Source organism: Triturus cristatus, chromosome 8 (genome assembly GCF_964204655.1).
Source record: "Triturus cristatus chromosome 8, aTriCri1.1, whole genome shotgun sequence".
Classification (NCBI taxonomy): domain Eukaryota; kingdom Metazoa; phylum Chordata; class Amphibia; order Caudata; family Salamandridae; genus Triturus; species Triturus cristatus.
In genome coordinates, this window is record NC_140591.1 from 142165183 (window position 1) to 142187127 (window position 21945).

At 49.3% G+C, this 21945-nt stretch overlaps 1 protein-coding gene across 3 annotated transcripts in view; it reads left to right on the plus strand.

Annotated features, from left to right (window-relative positions):
- The first annotated feature begins 3 nt into the window (after window positions 1–3).
- Window positions 4–21945, plus strand: part of ZBTB20 (zinc finger and BTB domain containing 20) — a 1375461-nt gene continuing 1353519 nt past the window's right edge. For all 3 annotated transcript variants that reach the window (XM_085621157.1, XM_085621156.1, XM_085621158.1), the window contains exon 1: window positions 4–156. The gene's annotated coding sequence lies outside the window, so the exon portion shown is untranslated. The remainder of the gene's footprint in view (window positions 157–21945) is intronic.

Here is a 21945-nt window from a genome sequence, read left to right on the forward strand (position 1 = left end):
TAGATACCACAGAGCTGCAAGCCACCCTCCCAGAAGAGATGCTTCACCTGGAAGGGGATCCAGGCTGAGCCAGATGTGTAGGAATCGGCCTGGGACCCACACGCTAACACTGTCTCGAATGTATGAAGCATATGCTCCCAGTCAAGGGTGAAAAATGTAAGTACCAACACATGCCAAGAGCATGGCCCAGCATAAGTGTGTCACCGCAGTGCAATTTGAGGCTGTTTAAACTTTGGAGCAGCTAAGAGACCTCACCCAAGCACCCGGGCCACACAAAGCATGCCATGCTGCCGTCTCTGTCTGGGAGGGTGAGAGTCCAAGGTATATGTTTACAATAATGCCAATAAAAGGTGGCTACCTAAAGTATGAGCAAAAAGTATTCTGTGAAGTGGTGTACAAACACTATTATAGTTGATAGGATGTTGTTCTAGAACCTAGGGGGGCACACTGAGAATGCCTGCCTACTTGTCTTTTCTGGTGGTAATTACAAGAAAGATAGGGAGACCTTGACTTACCAATACAGAACACAAGAAGACATTTTGCAAAACATTGTTGATTATTGGTGGAGTGCTCGAGATTGCATTCCTTGTTTATGGAAATTGTCCTTTTGAAGAAACATTGGTGTTTTTTCTTCATCTTTTGAGCACCTTGTAGATTTACTTGATTTCATCTAAGTTATTTATGATTGGAATATCTGATACTGAGTGTGAGTGCGCCGAAGTTAACCAGCCGCCTTTATTTCTCTTTGGAGCTCAGAATGTTGGGACAAGTTATGTTCCAGACTTTTAAACGAAATACAATTATAGTTGTGAAATCCTATCTTTGCTATACGATTTAGAACTAAAGTCAATATTTAAATTCAGTTCTTGAGTAATGGTCTCGGCTTCAAAGAGAGGGAGCAGTCCCAAGGTTAGACTGAGGTATGCAGGGTGAAGTGCTTCATTTTGTCATCTGGTGTACTGATGTTTTAGATTCATAATGGAGTGTTCCCATTGTAACCTTTGACCTTTTGATGGGAAAGTGAATCGATTGACAATGACGCATCAGCATAAAAGAGATTTTAATATAGAAGTGCACTTCTAGGAATAAAGGTTAAAAAATCATCTGGCATCAACTAAAATAATGCATTATATTAGCTCGATGTCTGTTTAAATAGGTATGGCCACTGCTGCCATATGGCTGGCATTGAACAGCGGTTGCATCACAAAGCACACTTTGTATAGTAGTGTTTGCCACTTGGGCAGTCTTCATTCTGTGCGAGAGAATAGCGTGCATTCATACGCTGCCATAGAGAGCTTCAGACAGCACTTCCGAAATGTGTAAGCGCTTTAAAAAACAGGTGTTAATATTAAACTGTTTCATGATGTTCAACTAACTAGCGTCATAGGAATGGGAGGTTGAGTCGTTCTCCAGGAATTCGAATTTACGACCTTAATATCACTGCAGATGTCAGTGGTGAGTGTTAACTCACTGAGTCGCCATACCAACTGATAGCGGTAAGCAGAGGTTCCCCGAGTAAATACCACTACATGTAAAGGCATATAAATACAAAACTGATTAAATGGTACCTGGTCTTCTTGAATCATGCTGCCTGCATGGCCAATGCCAAATCTCCTTGCATCACACATTCGCATTTGGTGTGGCATATGTAGATTTCAACATGGATTTGGAAATCCGTTGGTTGAAATTTAACACGATACTTCGATGATGCTCGCGTTAAACCGAAGATTTTCTCTCGCCACGGAACACAAATTCCATTAGATTCTATGTAGGGCTTGGCCACAGGGCACTGTCCCTATTCGTCTGCCAGGACAGGTCTTAACTCAAAACCCGTAAAACATTCACAGTCCCCATTTTCGTTGTTTCTTAAGCTATTACTCGAACTAAATATTACCAGCAATATCACTATTCTCGATCTTGAAATTAATTTGTTATCAATTGCTGCTAGAGGGCACTTCATATGCGCCAACACGTATGACGCGCTATAAATTCCAAAATCAATCATGTTAAATGAAATAGAAAAAAGTATCCTTAATTGAAGTTTCATCTGTGTCTCACATATTAACATGAAAGCAAAACTTCCATTCCCTGGTTTTAAAAGGTGCCTGCTAAACTTTCAGCGTGTTTCGTAAAAATCATAAAGTGTCTTATGTTAGTTGAGAAATTCCTGAAAAAGTGTGGTGAAGCTTACCTGGTGTGCAGAAAGATGCCACGTGCCCACGAGTGGCGTGCTCCTATGGTATCTTGTTTGGTACTCATCCGTTTAGAAACCTAGTGCTGTAAGTGACACAAAGATAGGGCTAAATGTCAAGAAGAATTTAGTGTTTTCCAAGTTGAGCACTATAAAATTATCTCATTTGGCAAGAATGTGTTTGAAGGTACTAAGAATGTCAATCAAGCCTGGGTAAAAAAAACTCTTCCGAAGCCTAGTGTGTTGAACAATTACGTGAACATGAAATTACACCCTGCCTGGGCAGAAGGTGGATTAATTGGGTGAAACGCCACGTTTCCTGTCAATGTCAGCTGTGAGTCTATACTCCAAGATAAATGTAGTCATCATCCTAAAACCATGTACACAATCTACACTGAAACCGCGATTGACTAACAAAGGATGTGGTGTCACAAGCAGCCGCCATATATGTGTGAATTACTGACGTATTTGTGAATTAGCTTCATTCAAAACGGAGGGCTGAACAAACAGGAAGTGCTGTGGAGGTGAGGTGCATACTGGAGAGAAAGAACACTAGAGCGCTGACCTTTGTCGTCAACAAGAGAGCAACTCCACAGTAGCACCGTCTGCTTCACGGAACGACAGCTAGACTGCAAGAATTCCCACAGTCGCGCTCTGTTCACACAGCAGCCCAGAGGTCATTTGGAGATTGCTCACAATAACAAAGAAGTTCGAGAAAAATCTGTAAGCGTTATGCTTGCTCACAATAACAAAGAAGTTCGGTGGATGAAAAGGAGTACTTGGGCCTTGGGACACTGATAAGAGAAACACATGAGAGAAACAACAGGAAATAGTATGCTCCAGTCAATAGAAACAGGGAAAAAATAAGTGGCAAGCACACCAACCAATGAAAAGTGAGGGTAGAATGGAAGTCCTTTTAAGATGGGGTGCTAGGTGGCGTTCATCCATGATGGCCGCACACCTGTGAGGCTCGGGCAGCCTGACGACCTCATCTGGCATTTATCCTGCTTTTCTGCCGCATAAACCGTGCCGATCCACTAATTAATTGTTCCTCGTCGTCTCCGCTACCGGACCGTGTATATTTGCGGTTCCTCCTGGCTGCGTAACCCACTCTACTCCACCGCTGAAGCGCGGCCCTGCGGCGTGGACGGGACGCCGGGGGGAGCTGGGCGGCCGCCCGTGACACTCGAGTGCTGGGGATCCCCACATGGCGGCAAGCCCTGCTCGGAAGATCCCAGAACGTTTGCTCCCATCACAGATCTTGAAGGCGACTTCAGGACTCCCCCGGGCCCCACTGCTCCAGAGTATGCTGAGGGGAAACCTGGCGATCGGTGAGTGACTCCCGTTACACCCGCTACTATCTACCCGCTGCGGAGGGCCTGGTGATACCTGGTGGGCTGCTCATCCTCCTCTGCCCTACACCGTATTCGCCTTTGCTGAACCTACTGGAACCATCGCCTAGGTGAACCTGCACTTGTGGGCTCTCCTTCCCTTGGCAGCTGATGGCGGGGGACGCTGGCAGGCGGTGGGGGTGACGGGTCGGAGACACGGACCCGGCCGTGACGGACGCCTGCGGCCGGTGGACTTGGCCCTCCCGAGCTCTGCCCAAGTATCGACGGCGCTGGCGGGTGGGTGAGCTCCACGCGCCGAGCGATGCTGTGAGGCGGGTGGTGACCATCTGTGACCTGGGGGCTGAGATCACCGAGAGGAAACCGGGCGCTGGGCTCCCCCCCCCCCCTGCTAGTGGACTGAAACTCCTGCTCCTGCATAACGGGGTGGCCCGCATCTACGCACCCGTGGCGGGACTCCCACCGCTGCATGCCTACACGCTGAAAAGAAACACTTGTGGTGCCTGTCTTCCTGTGGGTTAGCCATCTGGACCTCAACACGACTGTGCTTCCTGGAGCCTAGTGGGAGCCCACCATGCGCCTTTGCCGGTGGTGGTGCTGAGGGACACACCATTCACACTGACAGGCTGCGGGAGGCCATGCGCTGCCACGCTTTCATCACTACACTGTGGGTCTAGACAACCCGGCTCCGGAGCGCTGCACCCCCCACAACACTCCTCCTGTACCTCTTCTGCGCACAGTGCTGTGCTAGTCGTGCAGACTGCCAGGATCATTGACAGCACGGCTGCCGCATGACATGGGGAAGCCAGACAGAAAGCAACCCCACCTCACGTTCGACACCAAAAAAGCCACCACCTGGTCCGCAGCAGCAGATCCTTACCAGGCGGAGATGGCTCAGGCCTCGGGCCCCGCTGTCCCATCCTCGACGGATGAGGTAAAAACCCTACTCCTGGCAGTCCAACATAGCCTTACTGATCTCTCGGGGAGATGGACACCATGAGCAGCTGATTGGATTATTGGATTTCCTAGTCCAAAAGGTTGACAAACACAACGGCCAACTCAAGGAAGCAGAGCGCCGTATCTCTGAAACTGAAGATGTCCCGGCACAGATGGAGCAACAGCTCACGCAAATGGATAAACTCCTCAAAGTTATTGCGGCCCAAAACGAGGATATTGAAGCGCGCAGTCGCCGTAACAACTTTCGCATCATTGGAATTCCCGAGAGCACCAATACAGGACACATGGAGGACTACGTGGAACGTCTCCTCACGACTTCCTTTGGTGCGGAATCCTTCTCGCCGCAACTTGTGGTGGAGCGTACACACAGGTCCCTCGGCCCTCGCCCGCCGCCAGGAGAGACCTCCCGACCCATCAAAGCCCAGCTTCTGAACTACCGGGACCGTGATACGGCGCTGCGCCAGGCCCGCGACCAGAAACTGCTACAATTTGACAGCGTCACTTTCAGCATCTACCCTGATTTCACTGTAGAAGTCTAGAAAGCGTGCCGGAAATTCATTCCTGTCAAACAGAAGCTCCGCAAAGCACAAATAGGATACGCCCTATATGTACCCCGCACTGCGGATTTCGAGTCATGGTAAACACATTTTCTGCACGACACAGCAACAGGCTGAAGACTTCCTGAAAACCACTCAACGACGTTCACCAAGACAAGACCCTTTGTCTCGTTCTTCTACCCCACCACCGTGAAGGCCAAAGACGCATGTGCTGCTGCGCTGCAGAGACCTGGAGTCGGCGACCTCACCGATCATGGTCCCGGCGCAGTGGCGACACGTTCTGATCCTGGTCGCGGCACCTCCTGCAGACAGGACACTGCCCGGACTCCTTTTATGTGGGACGTTGCAATGCCTCAGAGAAGCATGGTCAGATAAGTGTATGGGTTCTACTTTGGGGTCCTAGCAGTAGCGTACATGCAATTGTGACTGTTAGCAATTCTTATTAGGCAGATGCATACCCTTTGTCGCCGGGCGCCCTCCCACCCCCACTGCGACTTCCCACTTGTCACGCAGTGACACTTGGGGATCCATAGCAGGATGAGACTTGGGTATGGGAAGGGTCGTGGCCCACCGGCGCCCCCCCACTATGGGAGGTCCCCCACAATGGACAAGTTCTTTATTGTTTATGTTTGGTCCTTTCTTAGTGCTCCAATGGACACCGCTGGTCCTACACAAGGGTTTGCACAGTTTAGTGGGACTGGGTGGGAGACTGTATGACGGCACGTTTGGGGTGTTGTTGTGGGTGGGGGTGGGGAGGGAGTTTCTTGGTTACTGCACTGTTAGCACTGCTTGCGAATTGTCGACGAAAATTACCACGAGGACAATGCTCTCTTTTGTTTATAGCTTTCACTGTACAGACACGCAATTAGGCATTCACTCGCACAACTACTACTGCACAGACTACGCCCGTGGCATCCCCTACTTTACTGACACACTTCGATTGTAATGCCAGCTCACGATAAACACCTACGCATCAAGATGCTGGCATGGAACGTCCGGGGATTGCGATTGCGGGAACCCAGAAAAAAGCATCAAATACTTGCCTATCTTGACCGCCACCACATACAGGTAGCAATGCTGCAAGAAACGCACACGGACCCCCGCCGCCCCACATGCTTTGGAAGCAAATGGGCCTCTATTTGAGTCCAATCCTCATACTCGTCATACTCACGCAACACGATCATATTCATCAAAAAGAACACACCCTTCATCCAAAGTGGCGCATATGGGGATCCTGCGGGCAGATACTGCCTCTTATGGGGCACTTTGGGCACACAATCTATCACTCTTCACTCACTGCCTGGGGCCAGATTGACTCGTACCCTTAAGCGGCTGACATCCTTTTTGCTGGGGCCCTGACGCTGCGTGTTCTCCCCGCTGCCGTTGCTGGTTTCATCGCACGGCCGCCATGGGGGGAGACTTCAGCTCCCAGCCTGCACAGCGGCCAGTACCGCCCACTCACTGCCTGAGCGCGCCCGGAGGCGCTTAAACATCAGCTGCTCCCTCGGTGGAGCGGGGGCTTCATTCACTCACTGCCTGGGGCCGGATTGACTCGTACCCTTAAGCGGCTGACATCCTTTTTGCTGGGGCCCTGACCCTGCGTGTTCTCCCCCGCTGCCGGTTTCATCGCACGCCCGCCGTGGGGGGAGACTACAGCTCCCAGCCTGCACAGCGGCCAGTACCGCCCACTCACTGCCTGAGCGTGCCCGGAGGCGCTTAAACATCAGCAGCTCCCTCCGCGTCGCGGACGCGTGCGGGCGAAGCCCGGGCAAAGGGCGGGCAGTCTGTGGCAGTCGTGGGCAGGAGGAGGCAGGGCTGGGCCAGCCCCCTGAGATCTCACTATGGGTAAGCGCAAACACACTGTAACTAATGATGTGGGAGCCAAGAAGGCTAAGGTGCCAAGACAGTCCGAGTCCATTATTTCGTACCTCTCTTCAGCGGTGGGTGTGCTTACTAAAGAAATAGCAAATGCTGAATTGGAGTTGGGATTAGCCTCGACCCCATTGTTACTGCCCGCTCATACCATTGATGCCGTGCTACATACCCCCTCTGAGTCGGAGGAACCGCAGGAATGTTCCCTACAGTCCAACCTAACTGCAACAATTATTTCAACCACGGTGCCCTTCCCACCGGATGATATCCAGGTCCCTGCCTTACATGAGACCTTACAGCCACGAGCTGACACTAACAAAGTCCCGAGAAGGAGAAGGAAAGCAGAGGGCAACTCTACAACAGCCTGTGTGCGGGAGGCTACCCTCGGAGACCAGTTAGAGACTTTGTTTACAGCTCGTATCGAGCCCTTATTGTTGGGTATTGCGAAGGACTTTGTCGAGACATTGAACACCTATCTTACTGGCCTATTGACAAAATGTTCTGTTATTGATAAAATGGCTAAAGATTTCTCTATAATTTCCTCCCAATTGGTAAGGGGTACTTTACGGGACCCAAGGTCTAGCAATATTGGAGAAACACCTGATCCTAGTTTATCCAGTGGCGGGAGGGTTCCAGACTTGGAGGAGGTGCGAAATTTAACAATTCACAATACTGACCCAAGCCCAGTGCCAGGAGGGACTAAGCCAAGATCTCAAATCAGGGGTAGTAACCAAAGAGGGACTGTAGCAGTTAGGGGGCTAAAGGGTTGCAATGTAAACATCGATTTGCCCCCTGAAGCAGCCCCCTTAGTTGCAGTCTTTATTGGTGTACCCCCTCTGGCAGAAGGATTGGGTGAATCGGCCTCTGCTTTAATTACTAAGGCAAAGTTATGGTGCGTGGAGGCAAGCAGTGGTGGGCCAGAAATTGCCAACAATGTGATATTTGCTAGTAGGGTAGGGTGGATCGGGAAAATAATTAGGAATGTGCAGGGCGACTGCGTTATCGTCAATTTCGACCGCCCAGATTTGGCTGACAGATTATTTTGGGATGGGTCGGATATCTCAGGGACTGACTGTTTGAGACCTATTCCCCTGGGATATTTCTACCCCCCACCATTGCCAGCACCCGATTTTTGGGACAATTGTTTAGGGCGAGCCAGAGGGCGCATGAACCATGTAGTGGGCAGTGTAGGTCTGACGTCATCGACACAACATACACCTGTGAGGGACCTTGGTATCCGGGCAGTTTTGACTAGTCACCCTATGCCTAAAGTTCAGGAAAAGGAGGGATTGGTTCTGACCAACAGATTTCTTCCACTTTCTGACATTGAGGAAATCGATTGACAGCTAGTTCCAGCGCAAGTTATTAGCCCCAGATCCCTTACTCTTGATAAGCCTGAAGTATGTAAATTGATCAGTTGGAATATCGCAGGAGCAAGATCTAAGAGGGGAGATATAGACTGGATCGATTTTATCAGTGCACATGACATCATAGCGTGCCAGGAAACTTGGGACACCTCCTCTAATTTCTGGGTAGATGGCTTTACTACCTTTGCTATCCCAGCTGTCCCTAGTAAGTCTGGTAGGGCTAAGGGTGGCCTTATGTCCCTCTTTTCCTTGAATCTGAAAGGTACACTTAGGCAGGTTGTAAGTGGTTCATTAAATCTTTTAATTGTAGAATGGGTCGTTTCACCGAGTTGTAATGTCTTTATAATCAATTTTTATAATTCTTGGGTTAGAGATACGGAAACAGGCCATTTAGATTGCCTGGAGATTTTCCTCTCTACGTTTAGTCAAAATAATTACACGAATCATGACCTGGTTTTATTAGGTGATTTTAACGTCCATCCATGTAGCGATCTGTGTATGGTAAGAGAGCAGGAGGACATGATGGCCTTTCAGTTATCTCACTTCGAGCACTCCAAGGGGGGAGAAGCCCTTGAGGAGTTGCTCGCTAATCACAACTTGTATGAACCCGATATTTTGGAGAAAGGTGAAAGAACTGTCACCTATAAAGGATCGATCCCTGGTACCATACTTGATTACATTTTTTTGAGCGTAGGCTTTTTACCCAGAGTGGTGTCTTACGGGGCAATAGTATCAACCCATAGTGACCACAACCCTGTTTTGCTTGTGGTAATATGGGATGAATGGCTGGGCGCCAAGTCTCGTCCTTGTAATCCGGGACCAGCCCTATGCCCTATAGACCAAGGGAGAAGGCTTAAATGGGCGAATGTGGTGCCTGGAAATCTCATGCAGGATCTAATGCCTAAAATAGAGGGGCTTATTGGGATTTGTCAGGAGGAGGGTGCCCCAGCACATGAAGTTATGGGGGCGTTTGAAAGTATTTGTGCGCAAGTGTCTGTTGCTATAACGGTTAAATGCACCAGAGGGGTGGAAAAACAGCATAGGTGGTTTGATGCTAAGTGCTCCCAAGCCCATAAGGTGTTAATGACGGCTCTGAAAAGAAACCCGAGAGTTAGGACCGAGATTGCTAAGGCAAGAAAGGAATATAAGGCCACTATTATGGGGAGAAAGCAAGCCATAAAACAGATGGCGTGGGAGAAATTAATATCAAGCGAGGTTTTGCGCAATAGCTCTCAGTTTTGGGCCACTGTGAATCAATCCTTTTTCTCCGATGTAGATAATAAAGCAATGGATTGTGTTATCCCGGATGAGAAATGGCTTAACCATTTTAGTATAGTCTATGGCGCTAGTGACCTGGGTTCCTTTAACACTGGGTGGGAGCTCTTAGAGTGTGCCCCGTTAGTTTTTACTCCAGCTGAGGTAGAGAGGGCAATTGTGGAGACATCTTAAAATAAAGCCCCTGGGCTGGACGGGGTCCCGGGTGACTTTTATATGCATTCGCCTAAACTCTGGGCTGGGGTTTTGAGCCATGTTTTCACAGCTGCTAACAGTAACATCTTCCCTAGCAGTTGGGCCACATCAGTCATCGTGCCAATTTTTAAGAAGGGCAAGCGCGATGACCCGGGGTGCTATAGGCCCATTTCCCTCCTAGACTCTGCCATTAAGATCTTAGGCAGAGTCTTACTCTATCAACTTAGAGATAACTTCGAGAGGAGGGGAGGTCTCTCAAATGTACAATATGGCTTTAGGGAAAAGAGGGGCACTGTGGATCAGTGCTTAAACCTCCATATGTTAATATCGAAATACACAGTTGCCAAGGAGGGGTCCTTGTTCTTGGCCTTCATGGACCTCTCCTCGGCTTTCGACTTAGTGAATAGGTCGAAATTGTGGGCTGCCTTATTAGAACTAGGGGTTGACAAGCCACTTGTGAATTTCATGGCATTGCTCCACCAGGAACTCTTTGCAAAAGTAAGGGTTACAAAAGAGGGAAAATGCAGTAGCCATTTCAAATCGGAAAGAGGGGTGCGGCAGGGCTGCATCTTGGCCCCCCTCCTTTTTACCATCTATATAAACGGCCTTGGCAAACATCTCGAGGCCGTGGAGGGGGACGTGGCGCGTGTAGGAGAGATAAGAATACCCGCTCTCCTATACGCGGACGATGCAGTCCTGCTAGCACGTACCGGGGTGGCCCTCCAACGTCTGTTGGACTCTTTTGGGGCATTCATGGACCAGTTAGATCTGAAAATTAATGCCAATAAGTCCCATACCATGGTGGCGACCCGCCACAGTAAGAAGAGCAAAAACGTCTCCTTTTTTTGTAAGGGCGAGGCAGTGTCCAGGGTTGCATCGTTTCCCTATCTGGGGGTAACATTCGATGAGACGGGTACCTGGGGATCCCAGATTAAGGTAAAAAATCTCTCAATGGCGAGAGCTACATCGGCCCTTCTGGGGTTTGCAAACAGGCTGGGGCAAGGCCCATGGAGGCCCTTTTTAAAATATATAATTCTAAGTGCATCTCCATAGCTATATATGGTTCATCACTATGGGGGTATGTTACTCAGGAAACTCTACAACGAGTGGAAAATAAGTTTTTAAGACATCTTCTTTCTGTTCCTCAGTCTACCCCTACCTTCTCGATTCATAGGGAGGTGGGTTTAGACTATGTAACCGATAAGCTTGGTCTGGCACCCCTAACATGTTGGTTGAACACATGGCTAAACCACAAACTATCTCTTAACCACGCTATCCTGCAGGATGTCATGTCCCTGGATCACATGAATAAAATTCCGTGGTTGGAGTATGTGAGAATTACTTTTGCCAAATTAGGTCGCCCCAATCTATTCAATTTGCCGTCTTCTATCAGGAAAGAGGATATTAATTGGATTAAAAAACATTTTATGGATAAGGCGAGATCGGCCCGCGAGGAACACGAACTGACAAAACAACATTCAGATCACATTATGGGGCCGATTACGATCCTGGAAAAACCCGGTACAAACCGTGGGTCGGAGCTTTTTCTCCGTCCGACTCGTACCGGGTTGTAAAACTTTACAAACATGCAATTACGATTCGTTCGGAAACACCATTCCCGTACGATTCGGAAAAAAGACCAACCGACAGAAAAATACATACAAATGTGATCTGGGACACCGCGGACGTGACGTCCGGACGGAGTTAGGCATGTTTTTACGTACCAGCAATTACGATTCGCACCGACTGCAGTCCGGATGGGAAAATTTTTACGGCACCTAAAAAGTGCCGGAAAAGCTAAGTACGCAGCGATGCGAGCTGATTAGGGGGCCCGGTACGCGCCGTACCCCCCCCCCGCCCCCCGTATGTACGGAGCGTACTCCCACCCCCATATGTACGGAGCGTACCCCCACCCCCATATGTACGGAGCGTACCCCCCAGCCCCCCGTATGTACGGAGCGTACCCCCCAGCCCCCCATATGTATGGAACGTACCCCCGTACCCCCCAGCCCCCCGTATGTACGGAGCATACCCCCCAGCCCCCCATATGTATGGAGCGTACCCCCGTACCCCCCAGCCCCCCGTATGTACGGAGCGTACCCCCGTACCCCCCCGTATGTACGGAGCATACCCCCGTACCCCCCAGCCCCCCGTATGTACGGAGCGTACCCCCGTACCCCCCCGTATGTACGGAGCGTACCCCCGTACCCCCCAGCCCCCCGTATGTACGGAGCGTACCCCCGTACCCCCCCGTATGTACGGAGCATACCCCCGTACCCCCCAGCCCCCCGTATGTACGGAGCGTACCCCCGTACCCCCCCGTATGTACGGAGCGTACCCCCGTACCCCCCAGCCCCCCGTATGTACGGAGCATACCCCCCAGCCCCCCATATGTATGGAGCGTACCCCCGTACCCCCCAGCCCCCCGTATGTACGGAGCGTACCCCCGTACCCCCCCGTATGTACGGAGCATACCCCCGTACCCCCCAGCCCCCCGTATGTACGGAGCGTACCCCCGTACCCCCCCGTATGTACGGAGCGTACCCCCGTACCCCCCAGCCCCCCGTATGTACGGAGCGTACCCCCACCCCCGTATGTACGGTGTGGACCCCCAGCGCTACGCGCTGGGGGTCCGCACCGTACATATGGGGGTGGGGGTGGGGGAACGCTCCATACATACGGGGGGCTGGGGGGTACGCTCCGTACATATGGGGGTGGGGGTACGCTCCGTACATACGGGGGGCTGGGGGGTACGCTCCGTACATATGGGGGTGGGGGTACGCTCCGTACATACGGGGGGCTGGGGGTACGGCGCGCCCATCCGCGGGGGGGGCTGGGGGTACGGCGCGAACATACGGGGGACGGGGGGGGAGTACGGCGCGTACCAGGCACTTGTTTGGACATCTCCATGGTTGCTATGGGAGTTCGCTCCGGACGGTCTTTTTTCCATACAGTTGTACAATCGGACGGATGGGACGGATCGTAATTGCGCATTGGGACTTCAGTTTTCCCATTTGTACGTAAAAATGTCCGGGGACGTGTCGGAGACTTTTCCCGACCCGAGGACGTGTGGGGGAATTTTCCCAATGCGATTTGTAGGGACTTTTTCCCATACGAATCGTAATTGGCAGTTTGTACGGCGCTTTTACCATTTGTAAGGAAAAAAGTCCAGATTCAATTCGGTTGGGGAAATTTTTTCCAGGATCCTAATCGGCACCTATATGTTGTTATCTTCTCTGTCCTTGGAGCCTTATCTCACTATCGTAACAAAGCCTTTCCATAGACATCTGTTAATTAAATGTAGATTCAATTTAATCCCCTATATCCTAGGCTGTTATCAGACGTGGAGCAAACCGGAAAGGGGTCCGCCATGCAAATGTGACGAATTTTCCACTCAGGATACTATGCACTTAATGATGTTTTGTAGTTTTTATAGGGTCCCCAGGAACAAATACCTGTTACCTATTTTAAAAGAAGCTGGGTTTGTTCAAGTTAGGCCAGCGCTAGTCTTTTTGCAGTTTCTTGGTAGTACTCGCATTATATTTTCTGTGGCTAGTTTTTTGGTAGCAGCGCAGAGAATTAAATAAAATAGGGTTTTGTCCGCTATTGAGGTGGCATGATCTGGGAAAACTGGGAAGTGCGACCATATAATTTTGCCTTGCCTTGCACTCTCCACTTGCATTGTTGCACTCGTATCTCTGTATATGATGATTGTGTCCTGACCTGTTAAACCATGAGCTATTTATTTTTAAAATGTATATATTGTTGTTTTATGGCTTTTATGATTTTAAAAATCGAATAAAGTGTATTTTGACTTGACTTGACTATCACTCTAGCCGGCCCTAATTCCGGCGACCCCCAATTCTTCACCACCCTTTGGGGGCAGATACTGAAGGTCGGGGCTACACATGTCATCTGGGGTGGGGATTTCAACACGACTCTGCGACCCGCCTTAGATCGCTCCAACCCCCTCCCACACCACTACACAATGCGCATGGTCGAGACTAGACTATTGGGTTTGCTCCTGCGGGGTAGCCCCGTGGATACACTCCGTGGAACACCTACCCCACACATATTCGGACCACGCGCCGGTATGCTTCGAGGTAGCCCCACCCAACCTTATTGCCACCCCTCTTTGCTGGAGACCGGAAGCACTACTAGATAGTGTCTTCCAAGACGAAATCAAAGACGAAATCACTGACTTCTTTGCCAGAAATAAAGGGACGGTTACTCATGTCGGCACCATATGGGAGGCATTCAAAGTCACTAATAGAGGCTCCTGCATGGCGAAGAGCTTCGGGGTCCTCAAAGACATTCGCAGGAGGCTACAACGCCTGAAGGACGAGTTAAAACAGCTGGAAACAGCCATGGGGGGCGGGGGGCGGGGGGCGGGGGGACTGGAATACAGCAGGCCACACTGAGGGAAAAACGTACAGACTTCACCGACACTGCGGAGAGGGAAGTCAAGTTTAGAGGCAAATTACTTCATAGCACGCCGCTACGGCGAAGACGAAAGGCCCAGCCGAGCACTGGCGCAAGTTTCTCCAGCTATATTATGGATGTGGTTGATGCACAAGGGGTGAGACACAGGGATAGCCTCGATATTTTAAACACCTTCACCACATTCTATGCAGAACTTTACAGCACTCGCCGCTCCACCCCCCCGACTTCTCCCCAAACCTACAAGATATTTACCTGGGATGGCTGGGAGACCACCACCGTGAGTTCTTATCGGCGCCGTTTGAGGGTGATGAGGTTCGTGAGGCCATCATGCAAATGCAATCGCGAAATGCACCAGGGCCGGGTCGCCTTCCGATAGAATTTTACAAAACATACATTAATCAGCTCATACCGGTGCTTAGAGAGGTGTTCCTGGAGGCTCACGAACTACAGCTATTGCCAGCCACTATGAGGCAAGTATTAATAACATCGCTGCTCAAGCCTGGCAAGCCCGCGAACCTGTGCGAATCTTATCGCCCCCTCTCACTCATAAACGTCGATGCCAAAATTCTTGCAAAGCTTATTGCAAATCGCCTTGCCTTGCTAATGGATAAGTTGGTTCTGCCGGACCAAGCTGGTTTCATTCCGGGTCGGGCGATGTTCCACAACCTCAGGACACTATTCTCGATCCTACAGGCGGTGGACCCATCCCTCCCGATGGCTGCGGTTTTTCTAGATGCCACAAAGGCATTCGACTCGGTAGAATGGGACTATCTCTTTACCATTCTGCAGTGTATGGGTCTACCAGTGAGCTTTATTGCGTGGATTCGCTTACTCTACACCTCCCCGACGGCAAGGGTACTTCTTAATGGTCACACTTCCCACCCGTTCCCCCTGTCTCGTGGTACCCGCCAGGGGTGCCCACTGTCACCTCTCCTCTTCGCCCTTGCAATGGAGCCGCTGACAGCAAAAGTCCGGCAGCACCACCATGATAGAGGTCTCCGCTGCCTTCTCCGCCCCGTCCTCATTTCGCTATACGCGGATGATGTCACCCTATATGTCAAAGACCCTCAACAAAACTTGAATCCGCTGCTTCGTGAGTTTGTCCAGTTTGGCGGGCAATCTGGCATACATATCAATTGGACAAAATCCTAGATATTCCCCCTTACCTCAGTGGTCGTGCCATTCACGCTGGACTACCCCTTGGAGTGGTTCTCTGGAGAGGTAAAGTATCTGGGAATAGAAATCTCGTCAAACCGCGAGGAGCTCATGAGACTCAATTATGGATGTGCGATCGACCACATCTCGGGCTGCATAACCAGGTGGATTGCGCTCCCTCTGACGATGGCGGGCTGAATTTCACTCATAAAAATGGTCATCCTCCCCAAATTCTTGTACCTGTTCCTCAATATTCCCTATGACCCTGGCCGTCCCTTTTTACATCCCTACGCTCTGAATTAATTCGCCTAGTATGGGGTGGCAAGCAACCTCGCATATCGTGGGCTACCCTTATGAGACCCTACGTGCAGGGTGGATTTGATATCCCCAACTTTGAATTATATTATACATGTGCCCAGGCACACTACGCCCATTTCTGGTTTCACCCGCCCCGATATACGACCCACGTTGCCACCGAACACTGGCTGGCAGACCCTCTACCACTGGAAGGGATCATACTATCTAAGGAAGGCACGCTGGGACCCCAGCCCTCTTCCATCGATTGCACCCTCAAGGCCTGGGCCCAGATCATGGAGCGGGTACAGCAGCCCTGTCTTTACTCCCCCCTCCTCCCTCTTGTGTACCACCCAGACCTCTCCTTATTGCAGGAGGGATTATTTCGGAGGACAGCTACTGCTCGTCGTCTCAAATGTTGGGGGGACCTCTACCTTAATGGCAAATTCAGAACACTCCAACAGCTCTTCCTGGACCCGCCGCCCACCATGATGGAAACTTTCCTTTATGCCAGGCTTCGACATGGGGCCAAGGAGTGTACTCCAGCATACCACCTCGAACCTGAAGTGGTAGCTCCCCTGCATCAGGTCCTTCGCGCCCCAACTGCCTCACATCTCGTCTCTCAACTTTACCATAGCTTATATGTAGACGCGGAGTGCCCTAGTTGCCCAGCTAAACTTAAATGGGCGGCTGACCTGGGGTGTGACATTACGGAGCAATGGTCCTTCTGCTGTACCCAAACGTCCCAGATCTCATCCAACAGCAGGCTGTGCATCCTTCATTATAAATTTCTTCAGCGGTGCTACCACACCCCTGTGAAACTTCTCAGATTTGGTTTGCGGGACGCGAGTAGATGTGACAGATGTGGCATGGAAGCTGCAGATTTTCTTCATCTGGCCTGGGCCTGTGCTGAGGTACACACATACTGGCAACACGTCTTCGAGGCCCTCGACAGCATGACCACTCATACCCTTCCCCGATCTTCTCTCACTGCGCTTCTCGGCTACACCAAGCCACTACCCGCATCCCACCGCAAGTTTGTCTCCTTTAGTCTCATCCTGGCTAAACGCCGAGTGGCTTGTCGCTGGGGACGTGGCCGTGCCCCTAAATTTAAGGAGTGGCTTGATGACATGATACGATGGCAGGACCAAACCAATACCTATGCCGAACTTCTCCCATTACCTTCACGGCCGATAGATATTTGGGGCCCACTAAAGGCGTACCTCCTTGCTAATCCGGCGCAAACCCCCCAACTTACTCCCACTACACGCTCCCCCACCACTGCATGATACCACCTGAATTCCCGTACATCCCTCTCTCCCATGCCCCTCCCCCCCAACGAGTGGGTTCATCTGCTGCCCGCACCACCAGGCGCGACACCACGCCTCCTCACGCCCCGAACAGTAGGTCCATAACCGTGACGCTGCCATGATCCAACGCGGGCTAGTATTGTGTGATCTGTGATTGTTTGTTTGCCTTTACATGCCATTCTCATTGCTGTCGTCTCTAAATTATGATAACTGTCTGTGTACAATGCTATTGCTCTTTGAATTTCCTCTGTATCGACAATGAAATTCCAATAAAAAAGGTAAAAAAAAATAATAATAAGTCCTTTTAAGATTTATATTAAATACAATAGATTTCACAAGCGCTATGCAGGCGAAACCTAAAAGTGTTCTGTAAATGTGAAAGAATTTGAAACTGGAGGCTAAAACATAAGTTAGTATCTTCAGATTGCAAATGCATTAAACTGCATATAGAATGGACGATGAGTGGCCTCAATTAAATTATATGTTTTATATTTGTGAATTAAATTAAATATTTAATCATTTGTGTATTTGTTTGATGAATGCTTGTGTCTGAATTTTGTGTGTATTATTTTGTGTGCATTGAAGAAGCTTAGGCAGGGTCCCTGCCTTCCATTAATGGCTCAGTGGGGAGGTCGCTGGATTCCAATAATGCTTCAGTGGGGGTCCTAGGTCCTAATAATGCTTCAGTGGTGGTCCACAGACGTCATACGGTTAAGAACCACTACTCTACAGAGACCGAGAGTGCAGTTACTTAATCATTGAACTTATCAGGAGCAGTCAGGTGGCAACACCATGAGTATCGAGGATGCACTGATGTTTGGGAGCTGGGGGAAACAGCGTAGATGGAGGACGACAGTGTTGTGTAGCTGTGGATGTGCAAAAGACACCAAGATGATGAGTTGTTGGCATGCAGTTTTTTTACAGTCTAGTCTTTTCCTGCTACTTTTGGTACCACGTGGAGTCAGAGTTGGCATCTTGATCAAGGTGATGTTGCTGTGGGCGCACGATTGACGAAAAAAGTTTATCATTTGGAGTTCCAACTGGCGGGGTTTCACCTCTCTGTGCGCTTAGCATTTACATTCATGTTACCTGAACAGCACAAAAAGAAATACAAGTGCAAGAGAAGTATAGGACAAGATAACTAGTCTTGCCAGCCTGGCGATGGGATAATACAAAAAGTGTTTCCTTAGACTTTCCTGAACGGGCTCTTTAAAACAGTCTATCGTGTGTCGTATTTGCACTTTAGTTATTTGCGATCTGTCCTCCTGTACCCATAGGCATCATAGAGGATTAGGCAGATCTGACTAGGGGATCCGAGTTTTGAAAAATCCTGAACCCCAGTCACATGTCTCGTGGTGTTGCCAGGCCAGCCCAGGGAGGTCTGTTCACTCTTTCTAAAGCAGCCACTCCGCAGCCTTCCGCAGCCGACCACACCCACACCTCTCCACCTTCCTTCTCTCTTCTGTCCCTCCCAACATTTGTTTTTGGAGCCAGCCCTATTTTAGGTCTACAATTACGCAAGAGTTAGGTGCCCCCAATCCATTATTTCAGGAATTAATTCTGAAAGCGTAAGATGCCCAAGCTCTTCTAAAAAACATTTATTTAAGATGCTACTCCTCTTGGCATGCGGTTATGCTACATCATTGGCAGACGGTCGTTTGGAAGAATTCCTTAATGCCTAGAAAGAAGTAACTTTGACGTCTTTCCAAGTTCCTAGAATTGGCGCCAGTACTTGTAAAACTAGTTTTCATCACCTTCAACCATTTGTAATCTAAATGTAAAAGATCAGGTGCTGCATACTGGCACCACATGAAGGCAGCCCCTGCTTGTGTTCACATCAAGCAGCCTGCCTCCCCCACTTTCATCTGGACTAATTAAATATAAAATGAAATGATGGCACAATGCATTCGTTTTTGGGGTCCTATCAATGACTTCTTCAGTGGTGTAATGGTAAAATATTCATGGTGCAAAGCTACTTTTGACTTGTTTTGTTTCACACAAAAAAGCTGCATCTTTATGCATTGAGCTTCAAAATCGAATCGTAGAAGCTAAACTATGAATGCCATTTGGCTTGAAACCTTGCATTTTGGCTTGCAGTCATAAATGTAAGAACTATGAGGCCAATCACAAAGGCATTTTGGAATGCATAAAGTAGCACAGTGCAGTTTTCTATCTTATAAGAGACTTTTAGTCGCAGATACCTTACCTTAAAATAATCCTCAGGCATCAGAGTGCATCTGGAAACTTTTCGAGCAGTATTTCTGCGTGCCAGTAGGTGGCGTCATTCGGCTCCATGTCGTCGGCATCATCTGCACCTGAAGGGATGTTGGCGGTGCCTTTATAGGTGCCACCCCAACGCACTGCCATTAGTTCTTTTCTTTCCATGCCAGTCAGCACCGATCTGCAGAGAGCTACTCCAGTTATTTTGTAATTGACTTCTTTCAGTGATTTGTCAGGACCGTGTTTTTTAGGTTTATCTCCCAGTGTAGCAAAACCAAAGTGGATGATGGACGGAGTGTTGAACATTGCAAGCACTCACCCCCAGTCAACTGATCTGGGTTTAATCCATCATCATTCTTTAGCTCACTCCGCCACCCCAGTTCAGACATGGCCATATGCAAATCAGTCTGACCCTGTGCCTCATGGGAACAGTCTAGCCCGAACTGCCTAGCCATGTCTTCCCTGGACCGGAAACAAGCATCCTGGGACCGGTTTCTGGCTAATCAGCCGTCATCAGCCAGGCTAGCATGAATCCAGTGGCAAAGTGAGCAAGGGACCCACGTCTGGGCATACCATGCCAACTTAGGGCGAACAAAGCAAAACCAAAGGGGATGATGGAGGGAGTGTTGAACATTGCAAGCACTCACCCCCAGTCAACTGATCTGGGTTTAATCCATCATCATTCTTTAGCTCACTCCGCCACCCCAGTTCTGACATGGCCATATGCAAATCAGTCTGACCCTGTGCCTCATGGGAACTGTCCAGCCCGAACTGCCATGCCATGTCTTCACTGGACTGTGCGGAGTGAGCTAAAGAATGGTCATCCCAGGCTGCGACAATGGGACGTTTGCATAGGCCACATGTCTCCTTTCTGTGCAGTGGTGTCGACTCTACCTCGCCCCAGTAGACTACACATTCTGCCTGTTTGAAACGTCTAGGAGGGACAAGACTTACCATCTCATTGTGATTATGCTCTTAGCCAGTAAAAGAGTGAGATCGATAAATCGGATGATTACACTCCCCACCCTCTGTCACCTGTAAAGGCCCAGTAGGTAGCAGTCTCTCAGCTCAGGTCCTGTTGGCTGTGGTTCCTGTAAGAATCACGCAAATCCCATACAAAAAATGCACATAATTGGACAGTCCCAAAACATGTGCAAGATATCTGCTTGAGGGTTGGGCAACTCTGGCAGTTGGATGATAACGTGGGGTAACTTTTATGGAGTCTGGCTGGTGTCAGATAAACTCTGTGTAGGATGTTGTGTTGTATATATTGAAAGCATGTATTACACAAGACCTCGTGGGGGTAGATGAGCACTCTGTCCCACTCCTTGGACATCCACTCCCAGATCAAGTTCTCAGTTCTGCCGGAGAGTTGCTAAAGGACCTACTGTCTTGTCTGGGGTTGCTTTTGCAATCCAAGATATAAGCCTTCTCCCAGACCCTAAAGTGGATAGTGTCTGAGTAAGTGGGCAAGCTTAGCGTTCTCTATGCCCGAGAGCCACTCCAATACTATGACTAGGTGTATCCCATTCTGGAGGCCTGTTAGATCCAACACTAGCTTAGGAGGGATTAGGTACCATTTCTGTAACAAGTCTCCAAGCGTGCCTATCCCCACCGATTCCTATATCTCTATTTGCTCCCAGCTCACAGCTGTTCGGAAGACATGTATGAAACTCAAGGGAATCTCTGGCGTGTACATCAACGTAACCAGGTCGGCCCACCAGTAGCTGTTATAGACTATGCGAAGCAAGGCGTTAGGAGCTGCGGGTAGTAGTCCTGTCCTTACCAATAAACCCTGCATGTCTATGTATGTCCACCAGGTCCTGGAACTATATAAACCTCAACACCTTTTGCGACTCATTAGCACTCTCCTTGCCCACCTCGACTGGGAGCCTAGATTAATTTGGGGAGGCAGTATTGTACTGGTTAACCAAAGCCAGTGACACCTATGCTCCTCTCCACGTCTAGATGCTTCTCTGATTAACTAAAGTCTGCTAAGCTCACACTTCGCCAGGCAGAACACAAGTAGAGAAACACATATCTTCTTGAAAACAAGGATATATTCAATCAACAGTTAAAATCCTAAAAAAAATAATGATGCAAACTAAGTCTACCCCTTTCTCTAACATAATCCTAAACTCTGAGAATGAAGCAAAGGAGATTTGTGCTATTCTTACATAACTTTCAACCCGGACAGGGTAACACCACCTATTGTTGCCTCCCTAGACTAATTTTTCACTGATAAAATCAAGGCAATAAAAGACAGCATCCCTCCTAATTCACTAGTCAACACTACTTTACCAGAAGGCAGGAACTCCACAACACTTTTATTGTTCCCTGCCATTAGAAAAGACCGTTCAACAACACTTTTGTCTAAAGTAAAGTCAGGATACCCTAAAGACCCACCCCAAGATTAAAAAAATAAATATATTCACTCTTCCCTGACCTCACCATTTCCCTCCTTAATCTATCTCTGAATAAGGGCAGTGTTCCAAAATCTTTTAACATTTCGGTAGTGCTCCCACTCTAAAGAAAACCCAGAGAGGACACGTTGATATTAAAAAAAACTAATGTCCCATCTCTCGTCTCCCATATTTAGTAAAGTTATTAGAGACCTATGTTGCTCAGCATCCCAGCTTTTTCCTCAAGGTTTCCAACTTCCTCGACCCCCATGAAACAGGTTTCTGACCTGCCTATTGCACTGAATCAGTCATCCTTGCTGTAGTTGACATGAGAGAAGAAGCATACAAAGGCATTACC